This window comes from Lacerta agilis, chromosome 7, assembly GCF_009819535.1.
Source record: "Lacerta agilis isolate rLacAgi1 chromosome 7, rLacAgi1.pri, whole genome shotgun sequence".
Classification (NCBI taxonomy): Eukaryota; Metazoa; Chordata; class Lepidosauria; order Squamata; family Lacertidae; genus Lacerta; species Lacerta agilis.
The window spans coordinates 12451213-12473131 of NC_046318.1; positions in this window are offsets into that span (position 1 = coordinate 12451213).

The window sequence follows — 21919 nt, forward strand, 5'->3', positions numbered from 1 at the left end:
TCACAACTCATGAAACTCAAATTCTTTGCATGGGTTAGGGTTGGCACTGTGGAAGAGCAGGGCTCATGTGCCTTTCACAGCTGTGTGATGGACAGAAATTAAGCAAGGCAAAGCTTCTCTAGTATGAGAAATGCTCCCCCTGTTGACATTTTATATGTCAGGCATCTTATGACTTGAGTTTGACCCCTGAGTTATTTTGGGGCACTCCACCCCCCCTCCACCTGCAACACAGGGCAAAAAATTGCATAAGACATAAAGTGTATGTAAATTTTAAGAGGACTCAACCCACATACGTAACACTGTGACCAGAGAGCCCTATTGGCAACCCTGCTCCAACCTTCTTAGTGAGCATGGATGGTGCTGTTTTAGCTACATAAGAATCAGCACTCAGAGAATAAATACATATGATGTTTGCGGGAGATTGGCAAATATGAAGAAATTACTTCCAGATCCTTTGAACGTTTGCTGATAGCAGGCTGTTGCTTTAAGCTGGTTTCGTCTTTCAGAATTCTAATTCTTAAAATACTTTAATATCATGAAAAGTGCTTAGGGCTTTAATAAGTTTTGTTTATCATTCCCCAGACTTTGCCCTCATCCAGTTTCATAAATATGCCCGAGTCATTCATGTGATGTGCTCAGCTCCTGATCTGGGAGCTGTCTTAATGCTCTGCAAGCATCCTGTTTTCTATTACTGGGATTATTATTTTGCTGTTACAAGCCGTTAATAATACCTTACATTTATACAGAGCCTTGTATCTTGAAAGCATTTTGTAAATTTATATATGCAAATGATAAGGATTTAGGCATACTTTTTTATTGGGGGGGGGAATCACTGAGGATTATATTATGCACTCCAGGTGTGAAATTCAATAGCTCGTTCACTGTATGCAGAAATAATGGTGCCACAGGTACAACAATATTGGGATCGTGGGCCATTGAAACCCGGGTAAATCATATTTGGAATGTGGCTCTATCAGATCACTTTAAAAGGTAAAGGTAAAGGACCTCTGACAGTTAAGTCCAGTCACAGACGACTCTGGGGTTGCGGCACTCATCTCGCTTTACAGGCCGAGTGAGCCGGTGTTTGTCCACAGTTTTTCCAGGTCATGTGGCCAGCATGACTAAGCCACTTCTGGCAAAACCAGAGCAGCGCACGGAAATGCCGTTTACCTTCCCGCCAGAGCAGTACCTATTTATCTACTTGCACTATGATGTGCTTTCAAACTGCTAGGTTGGCAGGAACTGGGACTGAGCAATGGGAGCTCACCCCATCGCTGGGATTCGAACCACCGACCTTCTGATCGGCAAGCCCAAGAGGCTCAGTGGTTTAGACCACAGCGCCACCCGCGTCCCCTTACTAGCCATAGAAGGATAATTAAAGGCACTTCAAAGATAGACACTTTTAGCAAGACTTGGCTTCTCTTCTTTTCCTTTATAAATGAGACAGAATAGACTTTTATTCAACCCACAACACAAGAATCTCTACAGAGAGGATACTTGAATTGACAATACTTAAACAAACGTATTGCTTGTATACTGTGTACTGCATATGAAACTTAATAAGAATGTACCACTGGACAAGCTACTGTGGTTATATGTTGTTCTTGTATTTACATGAAAATCAATAAAAAATATTGAGATCATGGGCTGTGGTTCGCAATGTGCTAGCCCTGATGCTATGCTACAATCCCAGAAGACCTGGTCATTCATTAAACACCAGGTTGAATTGTTTGTTAGTGCATGTAATCAGCACTCCATTCTAATGTGGGACAAAGACAAACTGGCTGGCAGATGCCATCTTGTGAGCCTGATTTCATAAAATATTCTGATAGCATGTTAATGTGTACCACATAATGATAACTAGTGGTCTTAGGACTAGCTTAAATATGTATTTCCAGCATCCAATAGCCCCCCCCCCTCCAGCTGAAGCCCTCAGAGTAGCATCCACTATTAAAACAATGGGGAAATGAACTGTCTAGCAATAAAACACATCAGAACAGAACAGCAGTAAAAATGGGGGCTGCCATACGTCTGGGATATCCTGGACATTACTGGGATTTCAAAGGTGGAAGTGACGTGTGGTGGGAATTTCCTGGATCTTTGTCAAGTCAATCGAAAAAGAGTAACACCAACTTGGGGGTTTGTCTTCAAAAAACCAACAACTTCCAGTGGTTTCCTTTAAAAAAAGCTTTTTACTTTTTGAAATATCGCAACCCTACATATCAGAAAACAGTATACAGTGGTACCTCAGGTTACATACGCTTCAGGTTACATACGCTTCAAGTTACATACCCCGCTAACCCAGAAATGATGCTTCAGGTTAAGAAATTTGCTTCAGGATAAGAACAGAAATCGTGCTCTGGCAGCGCGGCGGCAGCAGGAGGTCCCATTAGCTAAAGTGGTGCTTCAGGTTAAGAACAGTTTCAGGTTAAGAACGGACCTCCAGAACGAATTAAGTTCTTAACCCAAAGTACCAATGTACTGTTATACACACCTGCTCAGATGTCAGTTTAAACGGACTTGCTGCCAAATGAGTTTGTATATCTTTTGTATGTTCTTGAAACTAATTCATTTTTAACATGACCCATAATGAATGGGATTAGGAGGACTTGGTCCATGTGTGTAATCGCATGTGTTTTACTGTCACACTTAATGCTTGTTTTAAAAAGCACCAGCATAAGCACAAAGTGTCTAGCAACAATCATATTGTTTACTGCTAACCTGACTTGGCACCTACAAAGGTGACTGGGTGGAACCCAGACTTAATTAGAGATGACATATTGATTTCAATTGGTCCGCTTTAAATCTGGATAAATTCACTGTTGGGTTTAAAAATGAAATGTTTCAGATGAATATGAAACCGTTTGATATGTTTACTAAATTTTGTTAAGAATTTGTTTAAGAATTCCATTTTGACATTTGTAAACTGCTTTGAGGTTTTTTTTAACAATCAAACAGTGTTTGAATTTTATGCAATAAATTAATCAAAACAAATTGGCAGATAAATAACAACAATTATATGGACACAAAAAGAGGCAGGTGTCATATATTCTGACATAATCAATAGTGATGGGTTGTATCCAACATTGGCCATACTCAGAATAGACTTATGGGCATGACTAATTAAGGTCCATTAATTTCAATGGGCCTATTCTGAATAGGATCCAGGCCAATATTTGGTAAATTTTGGAAGAGCTGCCAAAGCTAATAAAAAAGTTGATACAGTATAGTTAATAAAGAAGAAAATATGGAGCAGGAAAAATAGGTGACAGCACTAAGGTACAGGAACTATTATAGAGTAACCCTGAGAAGTTGAAAATTAGCAATGCAATATATTAAAGGGTAATTAGAAATTAAGAAAAGGGAACAGAATATGTGATGTCATAAAACAAGCTGAATGATATGATGTACCAATCACTTAACAGACCTTTGTACTGTGGTCTGTGCACCTCATGAAGAACAGTGTGCAAGTAACCGTTGATATGCATATCTTGCAGTTTCATAATCAATCAATATGATTGACTCCTTTGAGAGTGGTTATTACAGCTGCATCTCTGCAATCACACCCAATTATACATTTAAGTCAATTTCATGGCAAGATCATTTACACACTGTAAGAGGCTACAGGGAAGGGCGGCCAACTAGGGTTGCCATGTTTTGAAGAGCAAAAGAGAGGACACATTTGCCAGCTTCTACTTTTAACTATGGATCACTATGACGACTCTACCCATGAAAAAAAGGACATGTCCTGGAAAAAGAGGACATATAGCAACTCTAGGCTCACAGGAACCTTTCATTGTTTCATTAATTTATTCATAGCTGTCAACTTTTCCCCTTTCTTGCAAGGAATCCTATTCGGAATAAGGGAATTTCCCTTTAAAAAGGGGGAAAGTTGACAGCTATGCATTTATTCCTTGCTGCAGTGCATATAGTTTGGGAATTGCGGAGCTGAATCCCCCTTTTGCCCCAGCATACAGGCAATTTCAGAGTAGTCTCATTACTGCCTTAGTAATATGCCTTCTTCTGCCGTCCTTTCATTACCTAAGTCCTAGTGAGCCAATGAAAATCTAACCGTTACAAATACCTGGGGGGGGGGGGGTTCCTTAGTCTTTTAATTACAATGGTACTAAAAATAGCATCCTAGTTCCAGGCAAATCAAAGTTCTTTGTTTTCCTTTCCGGTGTGCACTTCATGATAATCATTCTACTTGTTGTAAACAGTAAACTGAGCCAGCTAGTCAATTAGCCGAGCACTCTATTAATCTTTTCATAGAAAGAAACATTAAATTCAATTAAAATCCCTCCACTTAAAAATGGTAATGAGCACCCTGATCCACAGATATTTTGTTTAAGAAGGGGGATCTGGATTTAAGCCAATTTCATTCCCTTGAAGTTTATCTGCAGGGTTCATGTGACATAACTTGATACAATCCAAGTTATGCTAGTTAGTCCAGTTCAACATGTTGCACATTTATGCAAAATAATCAACTAACATATTTATGCAAAATAATCCATTATTAATAATCTATTTTGGTATTGTAAGGCAATACAAAAACAGGGCCATTACAAAAATAAATTCATTTCTATTCTTATATGATGGCATTGTGTGTTCCTCTAGCTACTAAATAGCATCAATTTAGTAGATCAAACAGATCCATATCTTGGATCAATTAAAATCACTTAATTTTTCTGTTTCCATTGATGCAATCAGCTGCTTTCTTGTGACAGGAGAAGTAAGGGTTTTTTTAAACAGCTTTTATGGAATTACAATTTAATGAACAGCTTTTATGAACCATTTCATTGAGTCATCTGAAGCAAAATGTTCTGCAGCCAACCTCTCACCACCCAATGCTGTTGTGATGTCATCATGTCCACTGGATGATCTTTGACTCATATGACTAATCCGGGAAAGAGAGAAGAAACAGCTGACCTAAAAGGGGGGGGGAGGAATTGTGCAAAATTCACACAATCTCAGTTTTATGGGACAGTGTGCCACACCAACGAAATTGCTAATTTCTACCTCTACCCAGTGTTAAAACTGAAGAATACTTATCACAGTTTTGATATGCAATTTATGTAGATACTTCTACTCTTAAAAGGGTAATACTTCACTTGGATCAATACAAAATACACTGTGATTTCTATAATTGGCATTATCTTCAGTTTGGGAACAAGCTATAAGGGTTTACTTTTATAGTAAACTGGGTGTTATTAATTCTCTGAAATAGCACATGTGAATTTTGATAAAATGCTAACACAAAGTTCAGAACTAAGGTTATTTCATATATAACGGAAAATATCAGTGCTTGCGGATAAGGCTAATGATTCAGAATCTATGCATCTAATGGAAGACATCCAAACCAGATTACTAACTTCTGTATACCTAGTTTTATGGTTATATGACTGAACTACTTCAGCCTGCACTTGGTGACTCAGATTCAAATATGTCATCTCCCACCTGCAGTCTCAAATGGAGCAAACCAAATGCTAGTTTAACAGTGAGAACTAAGCCATGGGGACAATGATGAAGTGATCGTGACTTGAAAAAGCAAGGACTTTTAAAAGAATAGATTTGAATATAACTTAACTACACTACACTTTCATACGTCATTAGGCTAATACTCTGCTTAAATATGGTTATCCATCATTTCCTGATTAAAGCTTTTGTGCTCAGTAACATATGCTTATGTGAAGCCAATACGTCCCCCCATTATTTATGCCATCAATATATATATATATATATATATATATATATATATATATATATATGAGAGAGAGAAATTACTGTGCTTGCTGCAGTCCTAATCCCAAATGGTGAGACTCTACATAAAATAGATCAGGATAGCTGCTTGGTTAAACCACCATTTATAAAAGATGGCACAACCTGCCTTGGTGATGCCACCCCTAAGTCACACATGAGTTTCCTGAATCAGTTTCTTTTACTTTTCTATATGGTCTGTCTTTCCAGGCAGCTATCAGAAAGTTCCTCCTGCCACCAGTAATTGGCCCATTTGAAACAGAACATAATATACCCTTTTTATTTATTGCTTTTTCGCCATCAAAATTGTTGCTTGGTAGCTTCAATTTGCCCCATATAAATGCCCAGGATAAAGACTCTACACATGGCTATGGTAAAAGGACATATTTATGAAAATATAACAAAGACAACATGCGCCAACCCAAACAAAATCTTGTGCCTCCTTTATCCAAGCTATTGTGAAGGGAGGCAAAACCATTTTCTCATAAAGGAAGGCATAGGTGTTTGACCTGACAGGTGCCAGCCCCTGCCCCAAGCTGGTACTCAGTGATCATCAGCTGGCACCCGACAGGCTCCAAGATCATAGCACCAAGCATTCCCTTCCTCAGCCAGTCAACCATAGGGGTTGGTTAGTGGAGCAAGGTCTACCCAACATGCCTCAGACGGCTGGTCACTATCTAAACCTCTTACCTGCCCACACTAAATGCCAATAAACCAACCGGCCATGTTAAGCACTATACTCCACCACAAGGCAATCAAAACCCAGGCCTTTGCTTCTGAGCCAACACTCAAACCACTGCTGGCACTAGATCTCATATTGATTGATACCATCTCCCTGCAAATTCCTAACAAGCATCCCAGCATTTAAATGTAGATGTCAGACAGCATGAGGCGGAGGGGAAATAGAGCTCAGCTTCACCTCAGAGTACAATTGCCATGGGTACCAAGCTGTTCTGGAAGCAATCTGCTGAGCAGGTAGGAACATAATGTTGTTCAGTCGTGTCCGACTCTTCGTGACCCCATGAACCAGAGCACGCCAGGCACACCTATCCTTCACTGCCTCTTGCAGTTTGGCCAAACTCATGTTAGTAGCTTCGAGAACACTGTCCAACCATCTCATCCTCTGTCGTCCCCTTCTCCTTGTGCCCTCCATCTTTCCCAACATCAGGGTCTTTTCTAGGGAGTCTTCTCTTCTCATGAGGTGGTCAAAGTAAAGGAGCCTCAATTTCAGGATCTGTCCTTCCAGTGAGCACTGAGGGCTGATTTCTTTAAGGATGGATAAGTTTGATCTTTTTGCAGTCCATGGGACTCTCAAGAGTCTCCTCCAGCACCATAATAGGTTCCTCCAGGAACATAATAGGTAGAGGTAAAGGATCCCTGGACAGGTAAGTCCAGTCGAATTTGACTTTGGGGTGCGGTGCTCACCTCTGCTTTCAGGCCAAGGGATCCAGCATTTGTCTGCAGACAGCTTTTATGGGTCATGTGGCCAGCATGACGAAACCACTTCTGGTGCAACGGGACACCGTGACGAGTGCCAGAGTGCATGGAAAGGCTGTTTACCTTTCCACCGCAGTGGTACCTATTTATCTACTTGCGTTGGTATGCTTTCAAACTGCTAGGCTGGCAGAAGCTGCGGCAGAGCAACGGGAGCTCACCCGGTCACACAGATTTGAACTGCCAGCCTTACAATCAAAAGCCCAAGAGGCTCAGTGGTTTAGACCACAGTGCTACCCTATAGGAACATAATAACCACTGGAAGATAGGACCATACCACTGACATGAATATGGGTCTCACTTCCCCCAGTGCATGCTGCCTACCATCCAAGGAAATTTCAGTGGCAGCTCTGTACCACAGACTATATTGAAATGGTTTGGATAAGCAGTACTATCTCATAGGGCCTGGAGCTGAGTCGCCATGATAATCATTAAAATGATTTTGAGGAGCCTTGTTCTACGTTATGCTATTTATTGTGATTAGACCACAGGGAGCATGGTGTAAAGCCTCTTCCATTATAGTAGCCAGTGTCATCCTGGTGTCTGATAAGCACTTCTTCATACATTAGACAGGTGCTACACAGCAGCGCTTTCCACGAAGAAAATTCATAACATGTTAAGCAGCCCTGGAAATTGTGTGATGATTCTGAGCTGGCAGTCTTACCACTCAAGCAGAACACCCATTCAGCTCCTGATTGCAATGGGAGTTGGCTAAGTCTTCATGAGATGGATGTGAATAAAGCCGTGTTTATGATGTCTTGGCTATGTTCTGCTTAGTTGGCAGCAGCAGCAGCAGCTAGGAAGTTTCAAAAGAAGAAACTGAATAGATTTTTTAAAGGCTGTTTGATTAGCTTTGATTGACTTTCATCGTGCATTCTCTCTATTCTTCTCCTGATCAATTGACTATTAAAGCTAAAGAGACAAGCGGCGAAAACATATCAGATCCTAGATCCATTATATTTGTTGAGGTCATTAAAGAGATGAGCATATTAGGCAGACGAATAATTCTTAGGTCCATCCATTTCCGTTCAGCTATTTTAATTTGCCAGCGTATCTTGGCATGGGAGGCTGCGGGTTCTGGATTCCTGCATTGATTCCCATTTAGATATAATATAACATCTAAAGTCACTATGGAGAGTCAATGCAGGCAGGGATCGGCAACGTCCAACATATGAGCTGAATTAAGTCCACCAGGCCACTCCAAATGGCAGGCATGTTTACTCATGGAGACCAGGCATTTTGAACATATTATGGCAGGTATTTTCACTGGCGGCAAGTGTGTTTTCAGGCCCAATGCAAAGTGTTGTCTTTAACCTATAAAACATTATATGATTTGGACCCCAGTACCTGAATGAAAATCTGTTGTTGTTGTTGTTGTTGTTGTTGTTGTTGTTGTTGTTGTTGTTGTTGTTGTTATGCTTATATTCCACCATTTGCATTTTATGAGCCCAGGGCAGGTTACACTATAAACATATTAAACAATCAATAAAATACACAATTCATCGTAAGTACGTAAGTATTACTTGACTACCCAGGCTTTAAGATCATCTACAAAGCCCTTCTCACAGTGCCTCCTCTGTCGGAAATGTGAAATGTGGCAACAAGAAAGGGGGTGGCTCCCTGCCTATGCAGCACTCTCCCCCAGGGAAATTTACTTGGTATCTTCTGTACAATCCTTTCAGTGTTATGCAGAGACAGTCCCCACCCCCATACGTGTGTGTGTGTGTGTGTGTGTGTGTGTGTTTTACTAATTTTCAGTTTTCACAGGGGAGAGGATTTTAGGGTTTAGAGTTAACATCTCCCTTTCAATGACAGTTTTATCATGATTGCTATTGTTGTTTCTAGTATGGGGAAGCATTTCCCCCCCCCCAATTTATTGTTTTGTGTAATGGATGGGTGGGTCATTGATGTTTTTATATGAGGTGTAATTGTATTTGTGTATTTTAAATCATATTTCTTATTTGTATGTCGCCTAGAGGCTTCTGTGTAGGCGATGCACAAATCGAATAAATCATCATTATCCTGCTAAGAACAACTCTGCTTGCAGTTCTCCAGTCTCATGGAGAACCAGCTCAGATAAGGCAGGAAGTGTGCAAAAAGCACTTCACACATATAGCCCTAGATCCCAGATAGATAGATAGATAGATAGATAGATAGATAGATAGATAGATATAGAGTATATGATACTTTATTCATGGTATATGAAAAACAAGTGAATTATACACTCCTTAGAATTATTCTATCTAGAATTTTCTTAAAACTGTCAGATGTGCTCACAACATTCATTTGAAATCCCAACTGTGTTATAAAGAAAGGCAGAAGTGGAAACATTTAACTAAGCAGTCCCAAATCTATTGTGTGTGTGTATGTGTGTGTGTGTGTGTGTGTGTGTGTGTGTGTACGCGCAAAAACCACAGCCAATACTGCTTGTATATTGTCCTCAGCTTCTCCTCCCTAAATTAGTCACATGGGTGCTCTCACCCAATCAAGGATCATATTCTGTTCAGCCTATCAGATGACATCGATTTGGCCAAGTGACAGTAAAGGAGGGTCCAAAGAAAAAGGCAAACCTATTGAAACAAAATGCCAATCTTCAGAATTGCCAAAAGTGTTTGCTAAAGAATAGTTTCAGCTATGCTAAATAATATGAATGAATGAATGAATGAATGAGCCCCCAGTCTTTCTAGAAGTCCTTTAAAAATTCCACAATGCTCTACTAGGTTAAATGCTAAGCATGTCAGAGAGATATGTTTGTTGGAGGGGTTGGAAAAACGGTTCCTCCACACATCTCTTCCCAAACTCAGGGCAAACAAAGATCATGCCTCCATGAGTCAAAGATTACGGTTCATTGGCTCCATTTGTCATCCTACTTTATCCCAGTCTTAAATTAATCCATTAGGCTTCAGCATATCCCAAAATAGGACAAGTGCTGGATGAGCCACAGCTTGAAGAGCATCTGAGAATGATATCTCAATAGAACAGTATTCCTTTGTGACACATTTAATGTGGTTGTTTAGGCAGCTGGGCTGCCCATGTAGCAATGTTATATCCGTCATTGCAAAAATATTTATAATATGTTGAGTCATTAAGGGCTAGGCTGCACGAATTAATTTATATAATCTGTCATAGCATTATGTAGCTGTTTGATAACAGACCTACGCCTTCCTCCTCAAAATTGTTGAGCATCACTATCACTGATTATTTGACCAATGGTGCACATGTACTTAACTGGGTCAGAATGGGTATGTCTTGTCTTTCGGTTTCAGTATATGGGGAATACAAACTCACTGGTCATCATTTTGGATGGGATTGTTAGGAACGACTTTGGGAGCAAGCAAAAGTTAGCGTTTCCATTTCTGAAATATAAACCCGAGCTATTACCGGCAGTGTTATAATTCTGACAACCTGAAGAAGGAGAATCTGGTCAGCTATTACATTTTTAATTCTAGGTATTTTAAGCAGCCACTGACGGATTAAAAAAAAAAAAGGAAGTTATTTTCAGGAATATGCCTGAATGTCAGCTAATAACACTGCCGGCAAAAACTCAGGTCTAGACAGTGCTCTGTCAAGCACTTGCAGTTTACTCTTCCATCTGCAGAAACCCAACAGCCAAAGTTAATTCTGTACACGTTGCTTTCCTAAACACTGGGAGATCATCTCGGCATGGCATTTTGCCCGTGGGAACCAGGCAATGGATTCTTGCCATTGAGCAAATTGTCACAACCACATTATCTCCTGATAACACAAGGCAGCACAGCTTATGTCATTCAGATGGGCACCCAGAATATTCTATGTAAAGGCTTAAATTGAATAATTCCCCTCCAAGGTACAGCATTTCATCATGTTATTACCTTTGCTATTCACTCTTATCACGGGAGCATTTCCCTGCAGCTCTTCTTAAGATGCACCCATTCTAGGATAGCTTGAATCATTGCGTACAAGTGATGCAGTTTCCATTTAGTGTGTTCATTCATCCACCACAATTACTTCTAAGCAGTCCTAAGAATTATTCAACAAAAAATGTGTTATTGAAAGTGAGAGAGAGAGAGAGAGACAGAGAGAGAGAGAGAGAGAGAGAGAGAGAGAGAGAGAGAGAGAGAGAGACAGAGAGAGATTGGTGTGCCGGGAAGCTGTTAATGGAACACCCTTTCTCAACTGTACATCATTAGCTCAATTGGGAATGAATACCCATTTTCTAGGCAAATTTCTCTCTTTTGTTTGAGAAAGAAAAGTGATTTACAACACAATTCTCTGCATGTCTACTCAAAAAGAAGTCAAATTGAATGCACTAGTCTTGCTTCTGTGTAAATATGTTTAGGATTGCTCTGTTAATTATTTAAAACCACTTTGGCTGTCGGTTCTGCATTTTAACATTCCTACTTAAAGTTGGGAGATTTCACCAAACACATTCTGTTCATCTTAAGACTGGTGTTTGTGTTAAATGTGTATATATATAATGTTGCTCTGGTTGGATGTTTCATTGCCTGCTAGAAAATCTCTAATGTGGACAATTTGAGAGGAAAAACTTTTGTAACGTATCATTTCCCTTTTTATTCTTCTTCTGTTATTGCTTACTTTTCATATTATCCCAGAAGAGAAGAGCTGAATACAGCTCAAAATCTACATGGCTTCATGATATATATATTGTAATCTATAGGGGCGCATGAATCTGTCAAAGATGGTTTCCCTCAGCTTCTCATTTTTCCATCCTCGACTTCAGTTTGCTGTATTCCATAACAGTTTGTGAGTTATATATATGTAGCAAATTTCTTCTTGAAAATCTGCCAGCATTTTAGTGTGCATTTCTAATATACACATTTGATTTGGACAGGTAATTCTGTAGGGTATGAGGTTGAGGAAGGCTTACATTGCAGATCCTACACTGGGCAGGGGGCTGGGCTGGGTGGCTTCCAAGGTCTCCTCCATGATTCTATGGCTCAGGTCATGTGTAATTTCAGCCTTGCAGTTGGAGGTGTGAATTGACTCAGTTGAAAAGTTTGTGGTAGTGTCAGGTGCTGTGACTGCTCCAACTGTGATAGACCAGCCATACCTATGACATTTTTTGATATTAGAATCACATTTTTTCAGTCAGTTGTCAAATCAGATCAAATTTTATTAAACGGTCACAGACCAAATCGTCCTCTTCAGCTGATCAACGTAGCACACACAAGACAAACACACGAAAAAACAGCATTTCGAAATTAAGATCTTAAATAAAATTAAACGTTTGCCTTTGCCTGCACATTGTCAATGGATAGCTTATATTTCCTGCGTCTAGTAGCAGAAACGCAGAATTTGGCAACATTAATCGTAGTCTCAGAGACCCTGTCTTCTACTAGGGCTCTCAAGCGTTGGGATTCTGATTCAATATTAGAATCAATATAGGATGACCATGCATGTGTGAACCAGCAATTAAGAATTAATTGTTGAAGAAACATTCCTATTCTTTACATGTTGCTCATTATTGGAGGTCATCCGATGTGTGTAGCAAAAACTGAATTCAGGTGCAACTTTCTCAGTTGCTTTTTACCAACCAAAGAGCTTTGCAGCACCGAAGAATAATATCTGCCAAATGGTGCCTTGTTTTTCTTTTAACTTTCCCAGCATGACCCTCAGAGATGAAAAATAAATACATTTCACACAAAATCCTGGAACAGGAAGTCCCATGAAAATCCTAAGAATTACAAGCCGCTGTTATGAAAATTATTGTGTATTTTTCAATAAACCCCAAGTATGTAAAGGGCATATTTCAAATACCACAGCTAAAGTACATAAAGCTATACAGGTTAGACCTTCAGCTGCTGTAATTCATCATAGCTTTATTGACTTCTGTGGCCAAGCGGCTGAATATATCTTTTGTAACAGTATATAACTTCTTCAGTCCCATTTGCTTCCTATTGAATTAGTTATATGCTTTGGTTTCGGAAATGCACGTTGCAGCTAAGGTGAACTATTGAGGCCATTTCATGAGGCTGCATAGCTCTCTGCAAATACAATAGCCAAACACAGAGAGCATTTTAAAAGTTCACTTTTGCTGGGGCAGCTCATCAGTGCCTCCCTTCCAGAAGTCTGGATGACAGAGAGGCTTCTCAAAACTGGGCAAGAAGGTCCCTAGCATCTCCTGGCAGAAGGTCCCTAGCATCTCCTGGCAGGGCTGAAGCCCTGGAGACACTCTACTTCCCCCCCCCCCACACACACACAGACTTTGGCAGCAGATAAACAGAACAAAGTGAAAGGAGTCTCTTACTAGTTAGAGATTTTAATGATCACAGCAAGAGAAGAAAGAAACCATTCCTAGGAATGAAGGTGCTCCCAATTAAGGATCCACCTACTTCCTCCCTTGTCACCCATGTCACTTCTACATCTTGCAACCTGATCTCGCAACCACTGTGCTTTCTGTGCTGCCACCTTATCTGCTCTCCTTGACCTTGGGCTGAGCGGATGGACGCTTTCCAGCGAAAGTGAGTCTGCTAACTCTCTCTCTCTCTCTCCAAGTTCTTCTCTCCTAGCTGTTCACCACCCAGTTCTTCCCAACTTCTGTCTTCTGAACTATGTCCCTCTGCAAACCACTGTTCCAAATCTATACTGTCCCACTGCTCCTGGGAAGATTCAGGATCCTGCTCAGGAGCAGGGGGAGGGAAAGTCTCCCACCATTCCTCCTCAGTGCAGCCCTCCTCAGCACGGTCCCTGACACCTAATGAGCACAGCAGCTGGCCCTCATTCTCCTTGACCTCTCTGCTGCCTTTGATCTCTCTCTCTTTCCCTCCTACCCACCCACCCTTTCTCCAACTTACATCCAAAATCTCTGTTATTCTGTCCTTAGATGCTTCTTTTCTCATCCCTCTAATTAGGAGCCTTTCTGTGAAGCTCTGTCTCTGCTTTCTCTCTTTCTACTGGGCCAACTGACCAAGCAGAAGTCAAGGGTAGGGTGGGGTGGAGCTGTCTTTCTGACACTGGTGTCACTACAGCTTACCTGGATGGGGGTGGTGCAGGGTAGCAGCTAGTTTGGGGCTGTATAGATGCACAACTCGTAGGAGCACCACGTCAGCTCCATGGATTTCTTTCTATGTCCTGGATTCTTCAGTACCCAACATCCATCATGCACACAAAGTTTATTCTTGATATCTGTTGTTGTTGTTGTTGTTTAGTCATTTAGTTGTGTCCGACTCTTCGTGACCCCATGGACCAGAGCATGCCAGGCACTCCTGTCTTCTGCCGCCTCCCACAGTTTGGTCAAACTCATGTTGGTAGCTTCGAGAACACTGCCCAACAATCTCACCCTCTGTCGTCCCCTTCTCCTTGTGCCCTCAATCTTTCCCAACATCAGGATCTTTTCCAGGGAGTCTTCTCTTCTCATGAGGTGGCCAAAGTTTTGGAGCTTCAGCTTCATAGATCACTGCCTTGTTGTGGCAAAGGAGCTTGAATAACTCAGAGAAGCTATGAGCTATGCCATGCAGGGCCACCCAAGATGGACAGGTCATAGTGGAGAATTTTGACTAAACGTGATCCACCTGGAGCAGGAACTGGTAAGCCACTCCAGTATCCCTGCCAAGAAAGTTCCATGGACAAAGACAACAGGCATTCTTGATATCTAAAAGGGGAAGATAGCCTTATTTTTCTTTTCAAAAATTGTTTAATCCACACCAGTCTTTCTTTGGACAGAAATCTAATAAAGTTTGTTAGAGAGAGAGAGAGAGAGAGAGAGAGAGAGAGAGAGAGAGAGAGAGAGAGAGAATGACTTTGTGGCTACTTTGACAGGTCGAGATGCAGCTTAGCTTATCAAAAGCAAACGTACCTAGACGCACTGTGTCAACTTTTGAGCTGGTTTTAATGTATGTCCAGAAATTATGACACCTGAGTTATCAAAAGGAGACAGTTTTAGAATTACCTGGTCTATTACTCAGTTGTACTTGAAACAGCAGCAGGGGGAAAATTAGCTATGCATCATCCACCTCTGTGCTTTGCTTTCTCAGAACCAACACCTCCTCTTTGAAGTTTATTTTAAAAGAGCTTTAGGGTGACAACGGTTGGCAAATGGCTGTCTGATCTCATCATACCCAAAGTTAGGTGTAAGAGGATTGCAAATTCAGCTTTTACTGACATTGTGGACAACATTATTATTATTGGGAAGATCATTTTTGTCATTGAGAAAGTCATGGAAACATAAAGAGCATATTTGCAATAGTGAAGCGACACTTTCCATTAAGTATGATTTACACATCAGCCAACAAAAAAAAATGCTGTTTTACAGGCAGGCGAGGAGATTTTTAGTCTTAAGAAGCCTTATTCAGCAAGCACTTTGATAATAATTATGTCATAGCAGAGACCAATTTGACTGAGCTGGGCCCTCTGACAGAGACCTGATGCATACCCAATTGAGAAGGTGGACCAACAGCCGTTGTGGGAGGGACTGTTGCTCAGTTTCTCTCTCTTTCAGGTGGGCAGAATCCATACAAGGCCATGCGAGTCTGTAAGGTGCATTCGTGTGAAGACATAATGTCAAGGTCTCTCCCTTCCAGGCAAGGAGCATCAGCAAAAGGTCACAACATCCAGTTTCTGCTTTTTAGGTAGGAAAATCAGCATTAGGTTACAACAACCAGTTCTTTCCTTCAGACAAAATGCACCAGGATGAGATCGCAGAAGCCAGGCTCTCCTCTTCTGGAAAGCAGCATCAACAGAAGGTCACAGTGGCCTCTCTCCCTTCCTTCCTTCCTTCCTTCCTTCCTTCCTTCCTTCCTTCCTCCCTTCCTTCCTTTCTCTCCCCCCCCCGCCCCGCCTCTCTCTCCTCCTCCTCTTCTGGCAAGCAGCAATAGCAAGTGCTTACACTGCCTCTCCTCTTCCGGAAGGCCACATCGGCATGAAGCCAGATTGGCCAGTCTCTCATCATAGCAGGTACAGCATCGAGTCACAATGGCCAGTTTCTCTTCAGGGAGAGGGGCATCAGAATGAGGTCACAATGGCTAGCCTCTCTCCTACAGGCAGGGGAGCGTCAGAATGAGGTCACAATGGCTAGCCTCTCTCCTACAGGCAGGGGAACGTCAGAATGAGGTCACAATGGCTAGCCTTTCTCATACAGGCAGGGGAGAATCACAATGCCCAGTCTCTCTCCCTCTGTCCTAGACGGCAGAAGTACTACTGGCACGGTGCCTCTTTCTCTTTTACTGAGGGGGGCAGAAGCAGGAGCAGATGGGCACCATCTCACTTCTCTTCTTGAGGTGGGCAGCTGCAGTATGTGGGCACAGCGGCTGTCAGTGTACCTCTGACTGAAATGGCCACCCGTGTGTAAGCAGAGAAGCAGGGTCCAAAGATAAGATGCACAGAGAGGTAAGACACCCCTGCTATCACATGGTTTCGGATACTTACTACCCAAAGAGACAGAGATTAGGGAGCCCAGGTAGCAGCTGATGGGCACCGGAGCCATAGAATATTTTAATGGTAGGTTTATTGCAGCTATGAGAGACAGAATAACAACAGGAAAACCCCCAGAAACCCAGAAGACAAAAGTCAGAGATTGATGTGCATTATAATGAGTGAAATAAGTATTTGATCCCCTATCAACCATCCAGATGTCAGGCTACCTGGTATCTTCACTGTATGTAACAAGATGAGATTAAAAGCACCTGCTGTAAGGGAGAGGTTTTACCTGTAATCCCAGCTCATTACAGTACCTGTACAAAAGACACCTGTCGACAGAAGCAATCAATCCAGCAGATTCCAAAGTAGCCACCATGACCAAGACCAAAGAGCTGTCCAAGTATGTCAGGGACAAGATTGTAGACCTGCACAAGGCTGGACTGGGCTACAAGACTATCGCCAAGCAGCTTGGTGAGAAGGTGACACAAGGTGATAACAACTTCCTGTTGTTATTCGTTCTCTCACAGCTACAATAAACCTACCATCAAAATTATGGACTGGTCATTTCTTCGTCAGAGGGCAAACGGGCAAATTTAGCAGGGGATCAAATACTTTCCCCCCTTACCGTATTTTTAAAGCAATTTACAGATTTTTTTAAAATAAAAAACTACTACTAAACAACGCACAATTAGTAAGAGCAACAAGATAAAAATTGCTACAAAATTAAAAACCACTCAGCAGCAAAGAAAATAATCCAGTTAAAACTCTCCAGTCATAAAGCAATACAAATTAAAAGCTCTAGCAGTTTCTTTCAGCTCAGAAAAGTAACTGCTGTAATGCATCTGTGAAAGAATGAAGATATGTGTTAGGAGAATGCAAATATGTGCAGCTTTCTTGTAAGAAGCAAGACCAGCAGCATTTCTTTAATCCAGTTATGCTGCTTGAGACCCTTCTAACTGGAAATACCTGATAATCTCTACATGCAAAACTGTATATGCCCCTCTGTCAAGAGATTGTCTCAACTTGGAAATGAGTTGTTTGAACCCTATGTAACCGAATTTAGTCAAAATTACCCCTGCAGCAAAGAACCAATATAAAGGTGTAAACTCTGGTGTGGTGGTAAATGAAGACTAGGGAGACTCGAGTTCAAATTCCCATTTGGCCATGAAGATCACTGGTTGACCTTGGCCAAGCCACACTCAGTCTGACCTACCTCACAGGGATATTATGAGGATAAACTGAGGGAAAAAGGAACCGCACATATGCTGTCTTAGGCTCCTTGGAGGAAAGGTGGGATACAAATTTAATGACTGGCTGAATAAAATGCATACATGTAAATTTTAAAATGATACCCCCTGAAATCACAGTAATTCAAAATAACACGATGTGAGAATAAAATAACTGGACAGTAATGGAAACGGAAAGAGAAGATCTTCAGTAATGAGGTACCAAAGGACTATATATTTTTAAATATTTTACACGTTTGGCTGAATCCCAAAGTGTTAAGAGTCAAGTTGTTGTTTTTTTAAGGTAATATGGAAGATGTAGCATTTTCATATGTTCTAATTTTTATTGTTTAATTAACATTTCCATTTCCATAACATACCTACATCTTCGAGTTTTAGAAAGGCCACTGAAATTGGGTATTCAGTGTTGTAAACCCTTTGCCTGGGATTGCAAATTTGCCCTTAAATGCAAAACGTAGAAACATTAAACCACTGGGCTATTTTTTTTTAAAGTCAATTATTTAAAGTTTATCTTTGGGTGGATGAGAGCAAAAGAACTCATTCATATAGTATTCTCTGAGAAGTACTAATCCCTAGGAAATTCTGTAAGCCTCCTTCATTGTAAGAGACTGAACTAACAGGAATCCTGGCTGAACTAACAGGAATGAATACGTATTAGAGACAAGGAGGACACATTTGCAAGCTATGCCTCTGAGCCAGAGATCCTTGGGGGTTGTTCTATTACTGACAGATGACTGATCAACTTTGACAGCCTCAATCACTTCTCTGTGCAGGAGATGGAATGTCTGAATTCCACACTCTGTTGACATCTCACTTGGACTATAATGTACTGTATGATATTTGGGGCTGCCCTTGAAGACAGTTTGAAAACGGCAGTTAGTTCAAAATTCAGCAGCCAGGATTTTGACTGGGATGACTCATGGGATATGTACCTTGCAACTTTTCAGAGATCTAAACTGGTTATCTATTCACTTCCAAGTAGGAGAGGGGGAGACATTCAATACAGATTGCATTTAAAGCCAGATCTATAAAATCTGCACTTTCCAAATCAACATGAGAACCAAAACACAGTCACCCACTGAAATTCGCACATATCCAAATTTTGTGGTGCAGTTCTCCAACCAAACAATGCTTACAAAAATGAGAATTTGGGTGTGGGTGGGTGGGTGGGTGTTCCCCCTACATGGATTGGGCAGCAGTGGTACTTTTTATACAAACTTCTTGAATGAGCCATGTATATTCATTGTGCAGGCACCATTCATTTCAATGAGATTTGGGGAGACAATGTCCCCAAAAACTTTCCAAACATTTAATCAGCAAGCAATATATATTTTTGGGCGCAGCTACTTAGCAAACTTTAGCATAGCTAAAACAAAACAAAAATAAACAAAAAATCCTTCCAGTAGCACCTTAGAGACCAACTAAGTTTGTTCTTGGTATGAGCTTTCGTGTGCATGCACACTTCTTCAGATACACTGAAATAGAAGTCACCAGACCCTTATATATAGTGAGGGAGTGGGGAGGGGTATTACTCAGAAGGGTGGTGGGAATAGCAGTCAACCCTCCCTGCTGTTTCCCAATGCTATAATAAGAGAATTTCCCACAAAAATGGGAAAAGGTTGACAGCTATGAACTTTAGCACCACAAGCAATAAACAAAACAGGCTTCTTGCTATCCTCAGGAAGTCTGTGCAGAAAACAGCCAGTTGACAGTTTTATTACTTTCGCACTAATCCAAAGAGAAATGGTGACAAATGTTATGCACTGAAATGAAGTAGAAGGATATGAAGTGTGAGGATAAGGGAGGCTCTGTTGCTATTAAAAGTGAAAGGAAATGGAACGACTGGTCCCAACTAGCCTTGCACGTGGGTAGAGATTAGAGAGACGAAGCTGTAGTGAGGCCCATCATTCCCAGTGTTTCATTTCTAACATGAAGTATCCCATCCACTTGGAAGTCATGCTTCTGAAATCCCAGGTGCATGTGATGATGATGCTCCGTACGCCTCAGAGCCTGCCATGTTCATGGAGCCCCTCTGGCTCTGGTTATAGGTCCTGCTGCTCTGGTTTCTGCACACTGAGCCCCATCCTCCATCATCCTGCGAGTACTTCCTACACCAACCTCTCCTTCCCCATCTCCATCTTGCCCCGGTGTGTCTCAGTCCTTGCCACACGCCACACTGGGGTCCTCTCCCTCTTCTCCGTTCATGACAGCTTATGACTGGTTCCAATCCCGAAATCTTTTTCACGTGGACTATTAGCAGCAGGAATTCCCCACTCAACACTTCTGCATTCAATCCCTCCCCTCTAAATGCAGAGTTCTGTCACTTTCTCGCTGCTGTGGCTGCTGAATAGTCAGCCTTTAAACTGCAGGAGTCCTCCTGGATAACATCCTTCTGTAATTTCTATGCCTCATTGTTGGAACACACTTTTTTCCTGGTTTTTTTCTGGTGTGATTCCATTATCGGAAGCCTTCATATAAAACAACTACTTCCCATGTCAGGCTTTCATACAACTTATAAGTAAAAATAATGGCTCCCCCCCTTTTATTTTATTTTACTTTATTACTCGCAAATTGCTTATTTGTACTGCTGCCATGACCCAAATGTGGTTTCCCAGGAGGACAGCCCCATTCTGGCCCCCAGAGTGAACATGTGCATGAATTTACATAAATAAATGTACCTACACACTTCTACAATCTGATATTATTCCAGTTTATGCAGCTTCATAAGAATGCAATTAAGTTTTAATCCTGATTGCTATTAGAGGTAAAGCAGTGTAGTTTATGCCCTGCCCCAGGGATTAGATGTGAGTTCCCTCTTTCTCCATTAGGCTGCATCTGCACTGCACATTAGTGGCTGCGTCTGATTTTGCTAAAGAGCAGCATAAATTAATGAAAAGGCAGATTTCTATCCCTATTAATTAATGTGTGGACCGGTCATAGCAGATTGCATATTGTTCAAATAGGCTTTTGCTAATGCAGATCACTTTTTTTATTACATATAAGGGCAGGGGAAACAAATATGATTAAAGAATTTAGCTGAAGGAGCATCATATCATTTCTAGTTGGCCTAGGCTTGGGTCTTGGAGGTTTGTAGTGCTTTTTAAAGATTTTGTGACAAGAACAGTGCAATTCTATAGTGTCTACTCAGATACAAGTCCCATTTTGCTTTTAGCCAAGTAAGTGGGTATAGGACTGAAGCTGTAACTATATATGCTGAGTGGTCTGTCATCCAGTGCCTGGGGTTTTTTCTCTCTCCCAAAGCTGTTATCTTAAGGTGGGCAGCTGTTCTCTCACTTGATGTGCTTTGCATCCCTTATCACACATTTATATTGTTAATTTAAATATATGCTTATTATTGTCAACTTTCCTGACCCCCTCCATTCAGACTATGTCTTTATGTGCATGAGGGAACTGATGGAGTTCCTCACTAAGGCATAGGAACGGATCCTTCAAATAAGGACAATGGAGCAAGGAAACAGACTGCGCACAGGCAAATAAATCAAAATGGACACAGAGGGGGTGAAATATAATGTTTAGAAGACTGTTCAGTATTGTAAATGGGTGTATCACAACGGTTTTGACTCGCCTGTCATGTGACGGATGACAAGGAGTTAACAAATGGACTTTAGAAAATGGGTTAACAAGGGACGTGGGTGGCGCTGTGGTCTAAACCACTGAGCCTGTTGGGCTTGCCGATCGGAAGGTCAGCGGTTCGAATCCCCACGATGGGGGTGAGCTCCTGTTGCTCTGTCCCAGGTCCTGCCAACCTAGCAGTTTGAAAGCATGCCAGTGCAAGTAGATAAATAGGTACCGCTGCGGTGGGAAGGTAAACTGTGTTTCCGTGCGCTCTGGTTTCCATCACAGTGTTCCATTGCACCAGAAACGGTTTAGTCATGCTGGCCACATGACCCAGAAAGCTGCCTGCGGACAAATGCCAGCTCCCTCAGCCTGAAAGCAAGATGAGTGGCGCAACCCCATAGTCGCTTTTGACTGGACTTAACCGTCCAGGGGTCCTTTACCTTTTTTACCTTTACTGTTCCTTAATGGCTTTCAACCTTTCTCTGCAT